This window comes from Amphiura filiformis, chromosome 14 (assembly GCF_039555335.1).
Source record: "Amphiura filiformis chromosome 14, Afil_fr2py, whole genome shotgun sequence".
NCBI lineage: Eukaryota > Metazoa > Echinodermata > Ophiuroidea > Amphilepidida > Amphiuridae > Amphiura > Amphiura filiformis.
This window is the reverse complement of record NC_092641.1, coordinates 5478400-5483544: the sequence shown is the minus strand read 5'-3', so window position 1 is coordinate 5483544 and position 5145 is coordinate 5478400.

Sequence of the window (5145 nt, the reverse complement as noted above, 5' to 3'; positions counted from 1 at the left end):
TATTTCAAAAAGACTGATTTCAATACAATTTTGGGGTTTGGGATCATAACATTTTTGTTGCCGAAATAGTGGGTGCGCAATTTTATTGAAAATTTGGGACAAACAAATCGAAAAAAATGATAGCCCTCTAAGAGGATTCAAAAGATAACCTCTGCCCTAATAATCCCTAGCTATATTTGTTTGAAACTGTTCCACGGAGGATGTACCATAATAGGCTCAGTCTTCAAATGATATAAATAAAATTTGAATGAGTGAACGAACAAAATCATACAACGACCAACTGAATAGAGGCAGTGTATATGACGTATCATCCCGTAAATATGGCGGACTACTCAAATGCATTCAACAAAAGCATGATTGCATCTACCGCGACAGTTCGACAAATCTATGAAAAATTCAGCTGGTTTACTAGCTAGAAAGTGAGGCCAGTTATCGATCCGTTACAGCTCGTTATGAATAATTCATGTTCGACCCCTTGGATCATGTTAATTGAGTTTGGCAAATAACAACGTTGTTAGTTTTGCGAAATTTGCCTGTTCAATGAGAGTATAGCGCGCCCCCAATACATCTGGGCACAAAACAGGCGAAAACGATCCAGTTTAATGAAATGGCGGACGGGTATTCCCATCAGGCACCAGTGATATGTTTTTTCAAAGAAAGTCTACTAATTCGATATGAAATGACATTTTGCAATAGCAAAGTCAAAATTAGGACTTGCTGTCAATAATATGAAGGAAATTATGTGACAGAGGCAAGGTGGGAAATACAAGTAGTATTTAAGTTATAATAACCTTTGATACCCGACCTGACCTTCCATCATGGCGCCTTATTCGTCTTTATGTATTTCTATTATGCTCTCAAGTAAAATAAAATACCAATCTACTCTGAGCAGACAATGTTACTTGGCTCCCAGCATGAATTATTGATTTTATACGGAAGTAAAGAAATGCACAGTGTATGTGCATGATGTGCAAGCATACTCCAAATATTTACGGTAAATCTGAATAGTGGTCACATGTTAACATATCATGTGTTCGGGAAATCACGTGGCAACATTTTAAGATTTGAGGCTTGTTTACTAGTTAATTGCCATTTGTACTCTTTATTATTTATCTTTGTTAATTAACATATATTTTAAATGCTGATAAATCGTGGTTGGCTACCCATGATATCTGTTAAATTCAATGTTTTATGAATATAATTCTACCACGCAGAGGGGGTCACGCAGCAGAATTTCACATCACCTGACTACATTTCGAAGCTCTGCTCTTCAAATTCATGTAAATTTCAAAGTTTATACATTTAATATATTTAATATGATACTAATTTTTTTGTTATAACCAACTGGTACACGAAATATACTAGCTTATTACCTATACAGAAAGGTGATTATCAGCCTTCACTCAGCAAATTGACATGCCCGGCATATGCAGCCATTCTCCGTCTGGATAACATGACTGTCGCCCTCAATACGTCTGGGCGCAAATTTAAATAACAATACGCTATTTACATATCAATGCGGCCTCATGCTAATTAAAGCTGCCCCATCCAGGAGTTCATCTATGGTTCGTCTCACACTAGCCCTAGAACTCTGGCCATAGTATCCGTTTTTACTTCCACTAGGGCCAGAGCAGAGAGTTGATATTCTTGAGAGAGCACTCTATTCACGTGGTTTCTTTTCCAACGCTAAAAGATCACGAATTTTGGTGGTTTGCAAATGAAAAGTGTCCGCACTATCGATTGATTACGTAACTGTTATGAATAATTTATTAGGTTTTTCAATGCAATCGCCTCGACCCATTAATACATATTATCTGTATTATCAAAGTACTTGGAACAGCAATCCGGTGAGTTCACTGAACTACGCCCTAATACTGATGGAGTTTTAATGGCATTAATCCTCTCCATACACAGATGAACAAATACAATAGATGAAGGTCAACACGTATGACCTCCTATGTGACATGTTATATGTGATGTACAAAAACCTGAATATCATAAAGATCAGTATTCGTTTGTGCATATGAACTGCACATATACGTTGCTAAATATTACTCATCATATATAATGACAAATATTGGTATTATGACAATACGGTATATACTAAAAGTACATTGTATATAAAATACAATGTATATATCATGGCGTCAGGTCAATGTTCATCATATCCCGTATGTTTCTTAAAATTCATTCATATTTGAGACAAATTGCTGTGCCCATTTTATAGGTGCACAGGTAGATCCGTGTTTTATTAATTTTCATTTCCTTTTAATGAAAGAATTAAGGTTTTCCACTGCACGGGGGCCACAAGGGTGATACTAATTTAATGCTATATTTTCAAAACGAATACGTGTTCCCGATTGGCTCTATAGCGATTTCACAAAACAGGTATTTCTAGTACAATGCAGCGTCGGACTCTAGCTGAGAGCGTAGCCTAAGTCATTATAGACTCCAAAAAGGGCTCTCCATACACAAATGAACAAACACAAAGGAGGGTAGTCTCCTCCGTGACCAGCTTGATTTCGATGGAGCGAAACCAAATTGGCTACAGAGGAGACGGGTAATTTTGCCATGCAAATGAGGTGAGTGTCCTAGCCCTGGCCAGAGGAACTTCCATTGAAAAAATTGTTGGAGATGGTTGAACGCACCGGAACAAATAAATGATGAAAATTGACCTTTTCATTGTGTTCCTGGGTCACTTGGCATGTGTCATACCATTACCGCAAGAGCTGTAAAATTCCATTTGAAAAAACATGGTTTTCACATTTATGCACACTTTCCCTACCTATAGAAATGAACCTCTATATTGACCATCATATTGTACCAATTTCTGTTACCTTCAATTCGACGATCCCTGTTGATTTGCTGTGAAAACGATTGCATTTACTTGGAGGGTATTGCTTGGTTCTACAGTTATTTACATCATTGACATCATTTGACCTCTCGACCTGATGCGGCGAGGGCGCTTTGAATTTTTCCATATGCAACAATCTTCCCTACCAAGAATGCTTTGCAGTATATTACCATGATTACATGATATTTTATGTGGTAGCTTGTGGGATACGATACATAGCCCATCATACGCTTAGCATTATGGGTAGCCTGCAATCGCATCTGATTATATTTGACCTCGCGAGGTCCTCGCCTCATGTCCTGGGCTCGTCATGTCCATTTCACTTGCGGAGGGTGAATAAATAACGGAGTAGTGGATTAGGAATAGTAAATTAACATGGAACGTAAAACACCTGTATAAAACGAGAATAGTTCACGCATGACCGACCGGCCGGCCGCCAGTTGGAATAGAAAAAATACACGCTGGATTGTCTTGGAACTCCAAATGCTTTAGTTACAAACAGAAATTGCGCTAGTAAAAAATGCATTTCAGCCCCTGACAAAGTTCATTTTCGGACTCCCCCGTAATGTAGAATAGTCCAGATTATCGTAACCTTTGACATTGCCAATATCACACAAATTTCGTGTATTTCATGCCGTAAAGATGTATGACCAAGTTTCTGAAGAATATTGGTAAGTTTAAAGGCCAGATATCAGGCTAACGAATATGATCTGCATATATAGAAAGATCCGATCGTTGTCCGAACGTCAACATTTGATAAATGTCAATGGTACAATTCTAAGCACGTGAAAGTCGTGGGGTCATTTCTCAACACATTTCAGTATCGAAGTTACGTAATGTTACTATGCCAACGGGATCACGCACCAGAGTAATGAACTACGATCGAAACAATCACCACACAAAGTATATGGTACTCGAAGGATATCAAAATAGCGTGATCCGGTAACCAAGAGAATTACGCAACCACTTCGATGCTGAATACCTGTCAGAGGATAATTTACATAGGCACAAAAGACCGTGTTCATCTACCGTTACTCAGCCAAACATGGCAGAGTAGGTCCCGGATGGTCGTACATGTTCCTATCTCCACAACGTTATACCTTTCCAACAAGGAAAGAGATACAAAAGGCGAACGTCTATCTCACACACATAACAAAATGCACTACGATCAAATATGTTGATGACAACATTTGATTGAATGGACTGCACTGCGCCATGATTACGGGGGAGAAACCGGTTCAAATCCTTTGTTTGGAGCCAATCGATAAACGCAAGGCCTCTAGCTATCATTGAATACTGGCTAGGATTCCACAACACAATGAGAACATGTTATAAGGCGCTTTGGAAGGCACACAATACCCCAATGGCTTTCCATATTATGTGCACTCAACAACTCTTCAGTATCGAAGCCCGGTATCGACGTTACGTAATGTTACTATGTCAACGGAATCACGCGCTTAAGTAATGAACCACGATCGAAACAATCAGTACACAAAAAATGCATACCAAAATAGCGTGATCGTAATGATCGCCATACAAACAGTGCTTGGTTCCGATACCATCACGGAGTTTACGTAACTACTTCGTGGTCTGATAGTTATATGATCAATGGTCTGATCTACTTGGGTTCGATCCTTTTAAGAAAAGAAAAAATAGCTGATCATTTATAATGCACAAATGAATAAAGTAATGTAGTTACACAATTTGAAACATTGAGGCCGTTCTATTTTTCAAAGGTCATTTAACTGTTAAATGTAGAGGAATATATCACGCATTGATAGGTAGCAGGTGGAGCAAATTTTGACAGCGGTTTTTGTTGCCGTTTGTTCACGCAGTGCCTGTTTATCTATAAAAAAAAATTAAAATTAAATTAAAAAAAATTCACAACATTCGTTCGTAAAATCCAAAAACATTTCCTGACCCTTCTTCACATAAAAGTGGGGGCAGAAATCAAGATTCGAACAAGTACCATTCACCATTCAAGGCGCACCCTCTACCGACTGAGCTAACGGGTCAGACAATAGAAGGGTGTAATTTTGAACTGAAGAATATGAAAAAAAATATGAAATTACACTGTTATAAAAAGATTTACCAAAATGAGTTAGGTATAACGTATGAATCGATTTACAAATTAAGTCCAATGGCACTTTGAGAAAGAATACCTGAAGAAACCCCAAAACATTTGCTGCTCTAGCAACTAACCTAGTGACCTAAAGTATTGGGTCATGTCACGATATTTTTTTCTGAGGCATTATGTCCAGGTTGCTCAATTTAACATACACGTATCCTTA